Source organism: Cherax quadricarinatus, chromosome 65, assembly GCF_038502225.1.
Source record: "Cherax quadricarinatus isolate ZL_2023a chromosome 65, ASM3850222v1, whole genome shotgun sequence".
NCBI lineage: Eukaryota > Metazoa > Arthropoda > Malacostraca > Decapoda > Parastacidae > Cherax > Cherax quadricarinatus.
This window is the reverse complement of record NC_091356.1, coordinates 16,704,926-16,723,925: the sequence shown is the minus strand read 5'-3', so window position 1 is coordinate 16,723,925 and position 19,000 is coordinate 16,704,926.

Here is a 19,000-nt window from a genome sequence, read left to right as displayed (position 1 = left end):
GTAGTGCATACTGCACCATGCTCGCCCCGGTGGTACATACTGTACCGTGCTCGGCCCGGTAGTACATACTGCACCGTGCACGCCCTGGTAATACATACTGCACTGTGCTCGCCCCGGTAGTATATACTGTACCGTGCTCGCCCCGGTAGTGCATACTGCACCGTGCTCGCCCCCGTAGTACATACTGTACCGTGCTCGATCCGGTAGTACATACTGCACCGTGCTCTCCCCGGTAGTACATAGTGCACCGTGCTCGCCCCCGTAGTACATACTGCACCATGCTCGTCCCGGTAATGCATACTGCACCGTGCTCGCCCCGGTAGTACAGCACCGTGCTCGACGCGGTAGTGATACTGCACCGTGCTCGACCCGGTAGTACATACTGCACCGTGCTCGCCTCGGTAGTGCATACTGTACCGTGCTCGATCCGGTAGTACATACTGCACCGTGCTTGCCCCGGTAGTGCATACTGCACCGTGCTCTCCCCGGTAGTGCATTGTGCACCGTATTCACCCCGGTAGTGCATACTGCACCGTGCACGCCCCGGTAGTACATACTGCACCGTGCTCGCCCCGGTAGTACATACTGCACCGTGCTCGCCCAGTAGTACATACTGCCCCGTGCTCACCCCGGTAGTACATACTGCATTGTGCTCGCGCTGGTAGCACATACTGCACTGTGCTCTCCCCGGTAATACATATTACACAGTGTTCGTCCCGGTAGTACATACTGCACCGTGCTCGCCCTGTAGTACATATTGCACCGTGCCCGCCCTGTAGTACATATTGCACCGTGCTCGTCCCGGTAGTACATATTGCACCGTGCTTGCCCTGTAGTACATATTGCACCGTGCTCGTCCCGGTAGTACATACTGCACCGTGCTCGCCCTGTAGTACATATTGCACCGTGCCCGCCCTGTAGTACATATTGCACCGTGCTCGTCCCGGTAGTACATATTGCACCGTGCTTGCCCTGTAGTACATATTGCACCGTGCTCGTCCCGGTAGTACATACTGCACCGTGCTCGCCCTGTAGTACATATTGCACCGTGCTCGTCCCGGTAGTACATATTGCACCGTGCTCGCCCTGTAGTACATATTGCACTGTGCTCTCCCCGGTAGTTCATATTGCACCGTGCTCGTCCCTGTAGTACATAATGCTCTGTGCTCGCCCTGGTAGTACATGTTGCACTGTGCTAGTCCCGGTAGTACATGCTATACCGTGCTCGTCCCGATAGTACATGCTATACCGTGCTCGTCCCGGTTTTCCTTCTTGACTGATTTACCTTCCTTGATAATTCAAGCTACTTAATAAAGTGAATAATTAGTTACTCGTGATGTACCCTAGTACACAGTCAGTCCTTTTTTTTCTCTTTTGCCCTTAAGTTCCTCATTAATAATGCTAGTAACATTTTTATTTCTACAAGTACATGTACAAGGTATACAGTCCCAGCTGACATCAATAACTTACTACTATATAGAAAGCCGCTTGTTATGCAGAACATTTCGGGCAAATTAGGTCAATATTGTCTCAGGATGTGACCCACACCAGTCGATTAATACCCGAGTACCCATTTTACTGATGAGTGAACAGGGTCTGCTGGTGTCTTTGGGAAACACATCCTAATGCTTTCCATTAGGGCTTACGGACGATCGCCCCCCGGACCTCAGAGTGTGAGCTGAGTGCGCTAGCACTCGAGCAATGTATTACATCTGGTGAAGGATAACAAATGGCAGGCCTTGGACAGTCATGGAACGCTTTCCCAATTTTCTGCCAAATAACAGGAAATCACATGATTTCAATGTCATATTCTTTTTTTTTTTACTTGAATCACTTATTTTATTTTCAAGGTTCACTGTTTTGTTGTTGTTAGGTTTGAATATGAGCTCCTGCGCTCTGCCTCTTCACTAGCCGTTACAGGATTCACCCCCTCCTGGCACTCAAGCTTTGGTTTCTTGTTTCTCCCAGCGTTGCATAATTATGTCTTCTTCCATCCCGTGTGGGATGGTGTATTGCTCGGTCTCCCTAACACACTCGTTCGTTTTCTGTGGTCTTACCCATCTCCTCTCAGCTTAGATTCCTGTTTTCTGCTTGGTTACTAGGCCCTTGCTATTCCAGCTCCTCTGTTCATTCTCTGGTACGGAAGTGGTGCCTGCTGCCTGTCTTGTCCTGATTGCCTGTATGTTCAACTTCCATGGTATGTACCATATTTTCTCTCTATCTTCGTAACTAACTGTATCCCTCCTTACTGGTGTATTAAAATCTCCAGATAAGAATTGGGTAGCTTTCATCTAGTGCATTGTCCTGAGGCATCTTAGTCCTGAGGCATCTTAGTTGCTGCTTGGTACCGTGCTCTCTCGTCCGCTAATTTACGTTAAATGAGTTTCAGTTTACCCATTTTGAACATTTTTCAATATTTAACCCTTAAATCGTCGTAGAACTAGCAAAAAAAAAAAAATACTGGTGGTGTGGCAGAAGCCAAAAAATAAATTCTTACCATTTGAAAGTATCCATCTTTGTAAGAAGAATAAGATCCCAAAATTAGTTCAAAACTTACCTATTTATGGAATGTTGAAGTTGGCGGAGAATAACCCAGTGATAGCAATGCAGTTGCAATTATAGCATAGTTTTTGCTTTGTATTTTCTTTATCAATTATGCATACACTTTTTAATTTGGTTTTATTTTCAGTGTCTAACTTGAGTAAACAAACAGAAACACTTCGCAGCATTTACAAATATTAGTTATCACTATAAATTATTCACTGTTTACTATGAACATAGAAATTCTTTACGTCTATTGATTGTTTATATATTCTAACACTACTCACAAGATCTCCCATTATATTATATTTTTTAGTGTATGACACTGGTGGGAACCTGGAACTATGTAGAGTGCCCCATCATACTGCGTTGTTTTGGTTTTCTGGTACAATGAATGCAAAAATAACTTCCTTTCTGTGATCTCTTCTTTTCTAAAGAAGGAATAGTTGAAGGAAAGTGGGCACTTTTCTTTAGCTAAAATGAATCACTTTCATCGATATGTCGGCAAATTAAATGTGTGGATCCCCGATATGTTTTTTTAATGTGTCTTACGACAGATAAATATAACTCACTGAATTTTGGCTTTCCTCAAGTTTTCACCTGGAATAAATGTAAACATTAGTAGAGTTACAACTAAGAGATGGGAGAATAATTTACTATCTCATCTGAAACGTTTCTGACACAATCTATTTATCTTATTTGTCAACGAAAAGCATATTTTTTTTATGTAATCCATATCTGTAAGCGATTTTTCAACAGTCTCTGTGTATGTCTCTCCACCTTCCCAGTGTGTTTTACTTAAAGTTTGTGTATGTTTGTCTTCCCAGTGTGTTTTACTTCATGTCTGTGTATGGTTGTCTTCCCAGAGTGTTTCACTTCATGTCTGTGTATGGTTGTCTTCCCAGAGTGTTTCACTTCATGTCTGTGTATGGATGTCTTCCCAGAGTGTTTCACTTCATGTCTGTGTATGGTTGTCTTCCCAGTGTGTTTCACTTCATGTCTGTGTATGGTTGTCTTTTCAGTGTGTTTCACTTCATGTCTGTGTATGGTTGTCTTTTCAGTGTGTTTCACTTCATATCTGTGTATGGTTGTCTTTCCAGTGTGTTTCACTTCATGCCTGTGTATGGTTGTCTTCCCAGTGTGTTTCACTTCATGTCTGTGTATGGTTGTCTTCCCAGTGTGTTTCACTTCATGTCTGTGTATGGTTGTCTTCCCAGTGTGTTTCACTTCATGTCTGTGTATTGTTGTCTTCCCAGTGTGTTTCACTTCATGTCTGTGTATGGTTGTCAACATTGCTGAATGCCTCTTATCATGCCATTATGTCACTAACAAAAAATATTTGCACTTCATTACGAGTTACTTTTCTGCTGAATCATGGCATAAATTTTCCATTCGCTCGCACTGTTCACCACATTTCTGTACTGTTAATCTTCAGATAATCACAAAATGAAGGGCTTTATTCCAGCTGTGTGTGAATAAATTATGTCCCATGCCAAGATACGGTAAAATCGTTTTCATGACAACAGCAGAAGATATTCCTGAAAGATTTCTGGTGTTTTCTAAGATTTTATTGTTTATGCACACGATAATATCTAATAATATAATGGTTTCATAATCATACAGCATAAATACCTTCATACCAAACTAATGTCTTTTGCTGTGTGCATATTGCATGAAATAAAGCCAACCTTTGAATAATATCAGGATAAAAAATTTCAATGAATTTTTGTTCAGGGCAAATCATAACTTCCCTTATTTTGTACAAATCATCCTTCTGAATTGCTTTTGTCATAAGCAACAAAGTCACGAATATTAAAAAACTACAAACTGTCATTATTTCACCGAAAACCGGTGTTGATAAAAGTTTATCTGCGCTCCAACATTTCTATATTTTCCTTTTGTGAACATGTGGCACGAGCATGAGTGTTGCAAAGAACTGGAGCAGCTCTGCTCCAGTTCTTTGCAGCTTTGTGAACGCGAGATTTCACTAAAATATATTTATTGTTCATTGTGTACAGGTAATAACTGAGTCACAGTTAATTTTGTAGGTGCATCATCAAGAAATAATTTGAAATAATTTAGTTCACTTGAATCCTCAAAACATGTCACTCCTGATAGATTCACTGGAATCCTCAGGACTTGTCACCCTTGATAGATTTACTGGAATCCTCAAGACATGTCTCCCCTGATGGATTCACTGGAATCCTCAGAACATGTCACCCATGATGGATTCACTAGAATCCTCAAGACATGTCTCCCTTGATGGATTCACTGGGATCCTCAAAACATGTCACTACTGATGGATTCACTAGACTCCTTATGCATGTCTCCCTTGATGGATTCACTAGAATCCTCAAGACATGTTTCTCCTGATTGATTCCCTGGAATCCTCAAGACATCACTCCTGTTGGATTTACTGGAATCCTCAAGAGATGTTTATCCAGATTGATTCCCTTGAATCCTCAAGACATGTTACTCCTGATGGATTCATTGATTCACTGGAATCCTCAAGACATGTCTCTCCTGATGGATTCACTGAAATCCTCAAGACATGTCTCTCCTGATGGATTCACTGAAATCCTCAAGACATGTTTCTCCTGATTGATTCCCTGGAATCCTCAAGACATGTCACTGCTGATGGATTCACTGGAATCCTCAAAACATGTTTATCCTGATTGATTCCCTGGAATCCTCAAGACATGTCACTCCTGATGGATTCACTGATTCCCTGGAATCCTCAAGACATGCCACTCCTGATGGATTCACTGATACACTGGAATCCTCAAGACATGTCACTCCTGATGGATTCACTGGAATCCATCAGGGGTGACATGTCCGGTGGTACTGGGCACCTGTTGGTTGAAGCACTGATGGTTGAGTGTACTAAGGCGTCTCGGAATTTTAGTGGGCTTCCCGGCAGTCATGCTAAATTATCGTTGGTTCGAGTCCCGACCACTCACAGTATACCTGGAGAGGGTTTCTGGGGTCAGTGCTCCGCGGCCTGGTCAGTGACCAGGCCGCATGGGGGATCATTCCCTGATCAACCAGGTTGTTACTGTTGGCCGCAAGTAAACCGACGTACGAACCAGAGCCCGGCTGGTTAGTTACTGACTTTAGGTGCCTGTCCAGAGCCTTCTTGAAGTCAGTCAGGGGTCTATTGGTAATTGTTATTTGTGTAAAACCAATCGTTAGTGGATGCATTATATAAAATCGAATGGACAAGAGGCTTGAACCATAGTCTCAAAATTAGCAGATCTCATGCGCCCTACCACCTGAGCTACCAGGTTTCTAAGGAAGATTTGGAAACAGTACTTTTATGCATATTTCCGTCACAGACACAAATTGTAACACAAATGACTCCTTCCCGCAATCCTGGAACTTTAGTAGCAAATCTATTTATAACTCCCTATAACTATATACAAAAGATGAGGTAATCAGTCCCTAAGCCTTGGAGTTAGTGTTTACAGTATCGTGGTGGTGGAGAATCTGGAGTAAAGGCAAGAAGATTGGCGGTTATATAGGCGTCAGTGGATAAGGACGTGTAGGCGGGATTCCCCGGTGGAAGTAGGTCCCACCCAAAGGAATGGGTTAGTTATAGCAACCTGGAAGAAGGTCTTGTTGATGTCCTCCGAACCAAGATTCCATGATGTTGCAGTGTCTGACAAGTTGTGCAAGAAAGGTATAAAATACCTGTTTCGTGTACTAGTACAAACAGCAGTATTTTATATTATTGTGACCACGAACTAGTGGTATTGATCAATAACAACACTGCACTAACCAAGGACTCGAACCCATGCTGCTTTGGCCTGCCTCATGGTGGGCGAAAACACATGACGCCCTAATCCACTGGAATATACGATCCTTAAGAGTAGCGCATCCAGCAGAACTGGATGTTGTACTCGCTACCCAAGGACACACGATGGTGTGGATAACTCTAGGCTAATTTCATTCTAGTCCCTGTTTGGTGAACTAGTACCAGTGCCCCCACCCCAGCCCTAGATAAGTGAACCCCATCCCTGGCATACATGTCATTTCTGCCATAGAAGAAGTCCCAGTTGTCAATGAATGTTACCGCATTTTACTTACAGTAATTGTCCAGCCAGCAATTGACACTAATTGCCCTGGACATCCATTCATTTCCAACTCCTCTCCTTGGCAAAATACCACATATGACAGGGTTCCCACCCTTCCTCCTAATTATCTCTATTGCTGACCTATACCTGCGAATCAGGTCCTCACTCCTACGTCTGCCAACATCGTTGCCTCCAGCACTGAGACAGATAATAGGATTGCTCCCATTACCTCTGATGATGTCATCCAGACGGCTAACAGTATCCTTCATCCTAGCCCCAAGAAAACACGCCTTTTGCCTCCTACTCCTATCCTTCAAGCAGAAGGCCATATCCATGTACCTAGCCTGGCTATCCCCAACAACAACAATGTTTTTACCTTCCTTGGCATAGTTCGTCGTGATGTTCCCAGAAGTCGACTCACATTCATCAGGTAACATGGAGAATGGGTTCGATGTTTCCACAACAGTTTCCTGGATCTTCGTTGATTCTACCTTTCCATCCGTCCTCTTCATCCTTAACTTTGTCCCATGCTTTCCAGCCACTGTCCAGGTTCCTTTCTTGGCTTGAGGATTCTCAACAGGAGGATTATTATGAATCTTCTTGTTTTCCTCAGTCAGTCGTCCTATCTCAAGCTTAGCCATCCTCAGTTCTTCCTTTAGCTGCTAGTAGAATTGCCCAAGAGAGGACATCTTGTTCAGGTTACAGAGAGCACACAAGACACGTCTTCACAGAGTTAAGTACAGGTCACCAATTGAGATCAGGCTTATCGGGCGGTAATTTGACGGTAACGACTTGTCTCAGTTTCTTACAATCCGTGTCTCCTCGTCCTATCTTCTGCCCATTCTGTCCATTGTAGTCCAGAGTTCATAGATGAAGAATATCCAAAATTTATGGAATAGCTAATAATCTAAATTTCCCAAGAAACGTAATTGATAAATCTTTTAAAATTGCTAGAAATACTATTTTAAATCCAAAAAGGGACAACCAACCTTATTCAACTAAAAATATGTTGGTTCTCCCTTACCATGAAAACTTGGTTGATATGCCTTCTCTACTTAAGACTTTTAATATCAAAGTTGTATTTAAAAATCATGATACAGTAAAAAGTTTATTACGGTCAAACTGGTAAAAGTCTCGAACTTAGATTAGAACAACATAAATATAGCATTAGAACTGGACAAGATTCTAATGCTCTATTTATTTATGTGAGAGATTTTAACCATCAAATGGATTTTCAAAAAGTTGAGAAAGTTGTATCAAGCAAGTCCATGGTCGACAGGAATATAAGTAAGTAAGTAAGTAAATTTATTCAGGTATACACAATACAGTTACATAGAATTATCATACATAGCAGCATATGTGTAGAGAACCTGAGATAACCCAAAAAAGTCAGAGTGACTTATTTCCATTGGGGTCCTTTTACCTTATTATTATAATAAAAAGGTCATAATATCATATTATTATTCTATAATCATAATAAAAAGACTATCTACTACACGAGGGTCTTTAGGACTATCTACAATACGAGGGTCATTACTATGAATAAGATAAAAATTACACGTGTGTTAGCTAAAAAATAAAAAATCATTCCCTTCCTTTTCTGTTGCTACAGTCATCAGACACCTTTTGACTCTCTTCTTGAACTGTTTTATGCTATGACTGGCTTTGACGTATGCAGGCAGTCTGTTCCATTCCTTTATTGCTGGCCACTGACTGTGGGTACTACAAAGTTGTGCTCTCTCCCCCTGGTACTATGATTGCTTTGCTTCCCAACCTTAACAAAATTGGCAGCAAGATATTCTGGGCACTGTTTGTGAGCAATTTTATAAACATGATTTAGCTTCAGTTGTTTTACTCTGTCTTCAACATTAAGCATATCCAAATGCTGTAAATCATTCTGGCCTACATACTCTCTTGGACCTAAGCCCAGGATGAATTTTACAATTTTGTCCTGGGTGATTTGCAGTCTATCTCTCTTTTTTTTTTTTTTTTTTTTTTTTCAAGGCAGAGTACGATGAAGAGCAAGCGTAATCCATATGACACTGTGTAAGGGCTAGACATAGGGTCCTGCGAGCCTCAGTAGGTAGACATTGTGCTTGTCTATAGAGGAACTTCTGTCTGGCATTCGCTTTCTTTATTACACTGTTCCCTATCAATTCTCCTGACATGCATGGGTCAAAGGGGATTCCCAAATATTTTACTGAGGAAACCGAAGTGATGGGCTCCCCATTACACTGGACATTAAAATTATTTACCCTTCTCAGTTTATGTTTCGTGCCAAAGAGTATGGCTTCAGTTTTCCCATGGTGTAATGATAGTTTGTTTTCTACTAACCATTTCCTGAAGAACTTCAGTTCCAGTGTTAATATATTAGCTATATCTTGTGGGTCTTTACCTGACACTAACAGAGCACTGTCATCTGCATACAGTAGGATTTGCACTTGAAACTGATAAGCATGTCATTAACATAGCATAAGAATAATAAGGGACCTGGAATACTACCCTGGGGAACTCCACATGCTATCGGAAGGGGTTCTGATTCCGTTTTGTTGATTTTGACAATTTGTCTCCTGTTGCTAAGGTAAGACTTAAGCCAGTCTGCAGAACCTATACCCATAGCTTGAAGATTCTTACATAATATATTGTGGTTGACAGTATCGAAGGCCTTTTGCAGGTCTAATGTTACCATACTTATGAGGTTCCCCATTGACATTTCAATTCTCATGTAATCCATCAGATTAATTAGGGAGGTGTCAGTTGAGTAAGTTCTTCTAAAGCCCGATTGATAGCTATGGAGAATGTTGTTGTCATTAAGGTACTTAACTACTTGACAGTACACCGCCCTCTCTAGGATTTTGGATATTATACTGAGTATACTAACAGGCCTATAGTTGCTGACATCAGACCTACTATTTTTCTTGAAGATAGGAGTAACTCTGGCTTCCTTTAACCCATCCGGTACGGTATTAGTGGTGAGGAACAGATTTATTATGTGAGTAATAGGGATTGACAGTTCAGAAGCACCATCTTTTAGGTACTTAGACGGGATGTTATTCGGGCCAGTGCTCTTAGTTGGGTTTAACCTGCTTAGTTCTTTTTGAATAAAGTCATGAGATACACTTACTAGTTGACAACTGTTTGGGGTTACTCCTTTATTGGTATAGTATGTTTGAAACTTATCAGAGTCTGTGTTAAAGGTATTTGATGTAGCTGGTAGTTTACTTACTAGTGTTGCTGGAACAGATGTGTAGTAGGAATTAAAACAATTTGCCACCTTAGATGTTTCGTGGCATACCTCGTTATCGATAGTGAGTACTATGTTAGACCTATCTACTGGTTTATGGCTATACCCCAACTGTTTTAGCTGTTGCAAGAGCTTTCTGGGGCTATGCTTATACTCTTCAATTTTTGAGCAATAGTGCTTTGCCTTTGCTCTTTTTATAAGTCTCTGCACTCTGTTCCTCACCCTTTGGAATTCATTTAGTGCTGCAATATCCTGTCTGTTTGCTTTAAATCTTTTTAGCAGCTGGTCTCTGAATTTCATATTATCTAATATCTCAGTAGTCATCCAGGGTTCAGTTCTTCGTTTAATCCTAACCTCTTTAACTGGTGCAATATTATCAAGGATGGTAGTGAACACTGTTTTGAATTTTTCCCAGGCATCGTTGACGTCCGTGCAACTTGTTATCTCTGTCCAGTCACAATTGTGTAGCCTATTTACCAGTGTTTCTTTACTGTAGTTTCTAGTTGACCTCATTTTTATTGTCCTGTGTAGGCCTGTCCAATCCCTAGTGATTTTCCTGGTGCAATAAATTATGAAATGATCACTAAGGCCTGTGGTAATGACGCCTGACTGACTAATGTTCTCAGAGCGGTTACAAAATATGTGGTCAGTTAGGGTAGCTGAGAACTGTGTGATCCGGGCTGGTGTATTAATTAGTTGAGTGTAACTATTTAAACCTAGAATTTGCTTATACATTTTGCATAGCCCGTTATTTTGCTGCTGAAAACAGTTATTGAAGTAGCCCAGTATTATTGTCTCGCAATTGTTTTCAAGTCCGGACAATACTCTGGAAAAGTCTTTAAGAACTGGTCCTGGGTGGGAGGGCGGTAACTAGTTCCTACTGAGATGGGTTTAGTCTTGGGAAGCAGCACTTCAAAAAACAGAATCTCCACTTTATTGTTATTTAAATCAGGTCTTGGGTTGTAAGCTAAGTCATTTCTAATGTAGGCACATACTCCACTACCCTTTCTGTTCCTATCAAAGCGTTATATATTGTAACCTTCTATTTTGACCTCGTCATCAGTCACCGTATCATCCAACCAGGATTCAGAGATGGATATAACTGCCGCCCTAGTTCTGTTAGCTAGAATCTTAATCTCTGACAATTTTGGAAAAAGTGATCTTGCGTTGACATGAATAAAGTGAAGGCATGTTTTCATAAACCAATTATAATCATCAATATATGGCAATGGGCCATTTGTATTAAAATTAGGTAAATCAACGTCATCATTGCTAAAGGGTAACTGTGCCAAAGTGCATTTGTTGCACACAAAATGAATTTTGGCACCGTTACTATAATTGTACATACATCCATCGTGCACTCACCCCTTACACATTTTACATAAGGTGTCTTTTCTGTTTTTCTTGCGTACTTTAGTACAGTGTATGCACCTGTTTGGTGGTGTTTGAGATAATGAGAATGGCCGTATTGTCTCACATTGACCTATGTATACATTACATATGGGGTTAAGGTTATCATTCCTAGCTACTAGACCATTATTAACACCGTCACTTATCTGTCTGTTTTGCCTCTGCACAATAGTTTGAGGTCCTGGATTAATTTGGATATCACTACTTAACAGCACTACAATAAGAGCTGTGTGCCACTGTTTTTGTTTGGGTATGCGGTGTTGCCATACCTTGCGGTGATAGTGAGATTTACGTTTCTGGTAGGATGGCAACTGATGAGCTTTCACTGTCCAGGGCGCTATTACTCCATTCGCCTTTTCCAGCCCCCATGACTGTTTTCTTTCTTCATGGAATTGCAGGAGAAAGATAAATATAATTATGGCAGCCTGTACCCCCTAATGCCTGCCATTTTCACTCTTCGCTCTTTTACTCATATACAACAATATTTATTTCTCTTTTCCAATCACCTAGCAAACCCTAGTGTCTGCTTTAGCAATCACCACTGAATTACTAGTAAATTTTCTACTTCAAAAACCCTCTTCACTCCTCACTTATCCCTTAACTTCACAAACCCCTTTCACTTATCCTCTTATTTCACACCCCTACCCGCCTCACTTCACAGTCCGGTTTCACCTATTACACTTCTAACCCCTTTTCATTCTGGCAGGACCAGAAAGTTTTAATCAATGGCTTTATCTGTCCAAATCCACCTCAATTCCATTTATCGGGGGTTGTGTCGTGTGTCATAAAAAGCAGTTTTGAAAAAAAGCATGAATATTTCCTTTGGTTTATATAAATTAGATTCATTTATAATTAATAAAATTTGGGAAGAATTTAATAATACATTGGACAAATAATATATCTTAATTCTTGGGTAGAGTATTTGGTATGTCGTGAAGGACCTGCCTAGTTAGGGCTAACATTCCTGCTGCAGTGTTCCGTTCTTATGAATTGGGTGTCGTCGCGTGTCAGGTGTTGCTTCGTTGTGGGATGTAATGGTGAGGTGTAGTCTCGACCTTTTATATGGCTTCCTTTGATGTATTTACAATTCCTTGATAATGTGAGAAGTCACGAAAGCGCTTGGAATTTCACTGTTCTTTCACAGTGGTTGTTTTGCATATTTATATATTTATATAAAGCCACCTGTCTACGTGACGTAGATGAAACAATTAAGAAAAAAATGAATAAATAGATGTGATATATATTAAATGATGAAAATTATTTTTTGTGTGTCAGTCTCATGTTTCCTGGCACGTCTTAGCAGGCGTTTTTAACAAGCTTTCATAGATTTTTTGACGCGTCTCCATTCGTTTTCATTACGTGTGTCCCCTTGTGCTTATGTGTTACCAGGTGTTTCTAACACATGATACAAGGTGCTTCTAACATGTGCTTCCAGTTATTTCAGGCATGTGTTCTCACATGTTTCTGTCACATATTACATGGATCTTTTAACAAGTGCTTCAAATTGTTTCTAACAGGTTATCCCAGGTGTTTGCAACACCTGAGTGTTATAAACACCAAAAGTTTGTGATGTTTCAGGTAACTAAATTCAGATCTTAGTAATACGAGAACACTGATGATTCTAATAATCATTTCCATGTGTTTCTAGCACGTGATCCCAGGCATTTCTAATGTATATTTTCTAGTTTTTCAAGACAAGATTTTTTAGATGTTTCTAACAAACTTTTGCAGGTATTTTTGCAATTGTTCTTAGGTGTTTTAAACAAATGCTCCACTCTGTTTTTTTCTCAACAGTTCCCATATGTTTCTAACAAGACTTCCCCAGCTGTTTCTAACAAGTCTTCCCAGATGTTTCTAAAAAGCCTACCCAGGTGTTAACAAGTCTACGCAGGTAATTCTACCCAGGTGTTAACAAGTCTACGCAGGTAATTCTAACTAGTCTACCCAGGTGTTTCTAACAAGTCTACCCAGGTGTCAACGAGCCTTCCCAGGTGTTTCTAACAAGTCTTCCCAGGTGTTTCTAGCAAGTCTACCCAGGTGTTAACAAGTCTAGCCAGGTAATTCCAACAAGTCTTCCCAGGTGCTTCTAACAAGTCTACCAAGGTGTTTCTAACAAGTCTACCCAGGTGTTAACAAGTCTACCCAGGTGTTTCTAACAAGTCTACCAAGGTGCTTCTAACAAGTCTTCCCAGGTGTTTCTAGCAAATTTACCCAGGTGTTAACAAGTCTAGCCAGGTAATTCCAACAAGTCTTCCCAGGTGCTTCTAACGAGACTACCAAGGTGTTTCTAACAAGTCTACACAGGTGTTAACAAGTCTACCCAGGTGCTTCTAACAAGTCTACCCAGGTGTTTCTAACAAGTCTACCCAGGTGTTTCTAACAAGTTTACCCAGGTGTTCCTAACAAGTCTTCCCAGGTGTTTCTAACAAGTCTACCCAGGTGTTTCTAACAAGTCTACCCAGGTGTTTCTAACAAGTCTACCCAGGTGTTACTAACAAGTCTACCCAGGTGTTACTAACAACTCTACCCAGGTGTTACTAACAAGTCTACCCAGGTGTTTCTAACAAGTCTTCTCAGGTGTTTCTGACATTTATTCAAGCTGCAATATAGTCTTCATTTCCAAGAACGACCACATTGTGTAGACCCACGATATATCGTCGTCTCTGGGAAAGACAAAGTGAATCAACATTACTTATCACTACTTCGTGGTTTTACACTTCCTCAAGTCATCCTGGATATTGCTTGTCCGAAGGTTGTTTGGAAATATTCAAGGGTAAAAGGACAGATATCTATAAGGAACAGGAAATGAGGTGCTAAGAGAGCGGGATATATAAAGGCAGGTTTTAGGGGGAACATCTCAGAAGGTCTGCATCATCCCTTGAAGTTTCACTTCTGTTATCTAGGTGAGTTGTTCTGTGTTGGGGAAATTTTTATATAATAGTAACGAGGAAACCGCAGAGGTGCAGTAAAAGCTTTTGATTTTAGAATGTTCACTCTGTCTAGCATTATCAAGTTAACTGTTTTATTAAGGTCTTCATAGAGTGAAGCGTCGTCACGACAGTAGCTTATTCTGCATCTGTGAAGTTTCTTAATTACTGGGAGATTTTGTTGAGGAAGCGAGTGAGTAGTTGTAGCCTGCTGAGTGAGTTAGCAGACGAAGCGAGTGCACTGTTGTACCATGATGGGTGAGTTAGCAGAGAGTGCGAGTGTACAGTTGTACTGTGATGGGTGACTTAGCAGAGGGAATGAGTGTGTAATTGTTAGATATTGAAGGAATCAGCAGAAGCTAATGCACAGTTGTTCTGTGCTAAGCAGAGAACGCTAGAGCACAGTTATACTTTGCCGAGTGAGTTAGCAGAGATAGAGTTCAATTGTACTCTGCTGAGTTACTAGTTGAAGCAAGTGAACGGTTGTTCCGTGCTGAGTTAGAAGAGTTAGCGAGTACAAAGTTCATCCGCGAGTGTGCAGTTGTTCTGTATTAGCAGTGAGAGCAACTGAATAGTTTTACAGTGCTGAGTGAATTCCCAGAGGGAGTAAATGTACAGTCGTACTGTACCAGGAGAGTTGAGAGAGAGAGCGAGAGAGAGAGAGAGAGAGAGAGAGAGAGAGAGAGAGAGAGAGAGAGAGAGAGAGAGAGTACCGTTTTACTGTGCTGAGTTAGCATAGAGAGTGTTCAACATCTGAGTTCCTCAATGACTATTTTAAAGTCACTCTTTACATTATAATAATGTAGGGTTGTCCGAGAGGTCGTCTAGATTTATTCTCATTATGGTGGCGGATGTAACAACTGTATTGTGACTTAAATGTTCAAAATATAGAACATTTAGTTTTCCATCATTGTTGCTGGAAGAAATTAATTATTGTAATGCATACTGTAATGTATACTGGTAATGTATACTGGTAATGTATACTGGTAATGTATACTGGTAATGTATACTGGTAATGTATGCTATAATGTATACTGGTAAAAGCTTTTTCATGAATGCTTTTGTTAAAAAAATTACTGCACATGTGAAGCACCTTCGTATGTTTAGCGATTTATTTTAATCCAGCGATAATGATGATATTATTTTAGTCAGGAACAATATCCTGACACGAAACTTTATCAGATGAAGACTTGTCACATGCTTCAAACAGGGGGTTCCCTCAAGGGAGGTTCCTTGACGCTGGTGAGGGGCTCTTGATCTAGGGAATTGGACCTGTGCTCCAGTTCCCTGAATTGAGCCTGAATGCCTTCCATCCCCCCGCCAAATGCAGTGTATAATCCTATGGGTTTAGCGCTCCCTATGATTATAATTGTTATAATCCAGAGAGAAGGTCGGTGTTGTACAAGTGGGGAGTACCTTTAATTAATAGCGGTAAGTGTAGTACCCGGTTATTCCATCTCTCTGGCCTGGGTTAGAATACTGGTATAGTGGAATCACTGTTACCTTCGTAATTACACGGGGAGATTCGAGATTTTCTTGTTCGTGTGGTATAGCAGTTAACTACAGTGTCTAGTGTTTTCTTCGACACTTGGGCTGATTTTCAAGCCCCGGGTTAAGCTAGATCTCAACACTACTGCTACAGTTCACCAGTGGTAGTGTTTGCAGTAATGGTCAACTTTTGCTTGCAAGGGTTGTGTGAGACACATTTAAAGGTTGTGTGCAACACATTTAAAGGTTGTGTTCAACACGTTTAAAGGGATTAACATTGTAATGAAGAGCCTTAATAAATAGCTAGATATATTATACAAATATTATACATGTTTCGTAAAGCAAGGACAATTAGGCTTCATTTAGTGCTTCATTGGCTAGTGTAAGTCTGGGTGCTCAGTTCATTTTCAGTTTGGAAGTGAATTTAATTACCCATAGAAAAAGTTTTCTATGGGTAGTTTTAATTGAGTTCAGTTATGCATTTCTATATTCTGCGTAGAGCACTATCACACTTTCTCATTTCTATGCCTATCGTTTGTTTCAATGACCACGTAAGATTCCATAAAGTTGATTTTCCTATTGGTTGCTGCCCAAACTTCGCCTCACTTACGTTTAATTGTTAATTTTACAGATTTTAATAATACTGCTGTAGAACCTCTGTGTTCAGAATTAAATGGTTTCTGAGAATGTTCTAAATATGGATTTTTAAGAATATTGGATCAATTTTTCCATAGGAAACAATGTAAATTGGGTTAATTCGTTCCAGAACCCGAGAGTTACTCTTCACAAAACCACTTTTATGTCCGAATATTGGTTAATTAAATTTGTAAAATAACACGTGCAAGCAAGAAATAACATAAAAAAAGCAGGAAATCATACAAGAATTTTAACTCCTTTTGCCACATTAGCACCTTCATTTTTATAATTGAAAATAGGGTAGTTGTTGACCTGCCAATTCCTTGGCTGGGTCAACAAGACTTATTCCATTCTCGTGTTTTGAAATAAGTTCCTTATTTAGTTCAATGGTGATTCTTACAGCTTTCCTTTCAAGGTTTTTTTCCTCCATTATTCTTATTCGGGGCCATATTCACTTATTTTCAATAATAAAATAAAAATAACACGAAAGTTATACAAAAAAATAACAAATCACAACAGTTCAAAAAGCAGCGTCGTTCCTAATATATTTACATTTGCAAATATCAGTAATTTTTTATTTCTTTTCTTTTTCTGAATGAAGGCGCATCCGTTAAGTGTAACTGTAGTTACACTTAACACAATGACCAGGTTATGATTATGAGGACAAAAGCTGCCAAATTTGAGAAACGATGGTAAAAAAATACACTCATATATTTTACATAACTTTTATATCAACGTTTTGCCCAACCCTTAATGATGTGGATCAAACGTCTTCAACAAGTGCTCCATATAACTGTATAACTGTATTTGTGTTTAATATCGTGTCGTTCCAATGTTGTTATTGAACAATACCATTTTTTTCGTGGTCACAGTAATATAAAATACTGCTCGTTGTACTAGTACACCAAACAGGGACTAGAATGAAATTAGCCTAGAGTCATTCACTCAAACGTATGTCCTTGGGTAGTGAGTACAACACCCAGTTCTGCTGGATGCGTTACTCATTAGGATTGTTTGATCCCGTGCATTAAGGCGTCATGAGTTTTCGCCCACCGTGAGGTCGGCTAGTTGCAGTGTTGTTATCGATCAATACCCCTTGTTCGTGGGTACAATTTTATTATATTAAATGTATATATATATATATATATATATATATATATATATATATATATATATATATATATATATATATATATATATATATATATATATATATATATATATATATATATATATATATATATATATATATATATATATATATATATATATATATATATATATATATATTAGGTGACAATTAATGCTTTATATTTCACCATATGTGACTATGCCTTCAGTGGTATATAATATAATGCACTTTTCCTGCAGTATAATTTTGGATTATGAAATAGTTAAAATGCATCTACTGTATAAATGATAAATGTCATGTTTGGCATCATTCATTATTACATTTACTTAATTGGAAATTTCAAGAATATTAAAATGTATATGTTTTGAATATATACATATATCATGTAAATATATACGAATAACCTACATTCAGCAGCACAGATTAAAAAAAAATGTTTTCGGTCTACTAGGACCCTCAGACACTAGGATATGAGTTAGGAGGAAGTGTTTACATATGTAAACAAGGCCGGTGCACCAGAGTAAGAAGCACTCCAGTGACTCACAGTCCTAGAATAGTCGCATTATAAATCACTTAAGCATTTTGATAACTTGTTTTATGGTTACCCAAGAAAACATATGTGAGAGTGCTAACTCATCATTAGCTCTGTTTTTAAACAACTATTTACCACATTTGTCACATCTACGTGAATTAGTCAAATTTATAATGGACGGGCGGCTTGACTAAACGTTTACAAATCCCACAAACTTGCAATTTTAATAGAGGTTCGACATCCCTCAACATATTGAAATTGGCATCATTATTAATTATCGCCGCTTCCCTAATCTTTCTCTGCTATGTTGATACATTCCTTTAGCATCACTGAAATAAACTTTATGGATATCTCTACTTATGTACCAAAGTTCAGCATTGTTGTTGTCTCCAGTGTCTACAGAGTATCTATTGGCACTGTAACAATTGTCTCAATCAGCGCCAGGAATCTTATAAATGCCAGAATTCGTTTTGATATTTTCTAAGAACTTTCTGTTTTTATGGTAAATGGACTGCTGGCGGCAACATTTACACCATCACATGTAAATCTGACTAATTCAGGAAGAGATGATTAATGTGCGAAATGCTTGTTTGACAACAGAGTTACATATGTGTGACCCCACTGGTAGACTTTTCCTATGGCACCATTAAAAATAGGTTGGACATATGTTTTAGTAAAGTTTGATGCGAGTCGGATATGCTCAATGAGAGCCTACTATACTACTATACTACTCTACTACCACTACTCTACTACTATACTACTACTAATATACTACTATACTACCACTACTACACTACTATTATGGCGAAACGTATTCTTTAATAAATGTCCAGCACAGTACATACGAGTAAGTGTGTTTCCAGACATACTCACACAAGTAATCACAAGTTAAAGAGCGAATAAAAGCATAAAAAAATAAATAAGAGGTCATTATTATAACTTTTGTAGCTAACAAAATACTGGGGAATCAGTCCATGATGGGTTATATTGGGGTCTCAGATCATGGGTCATTATGGG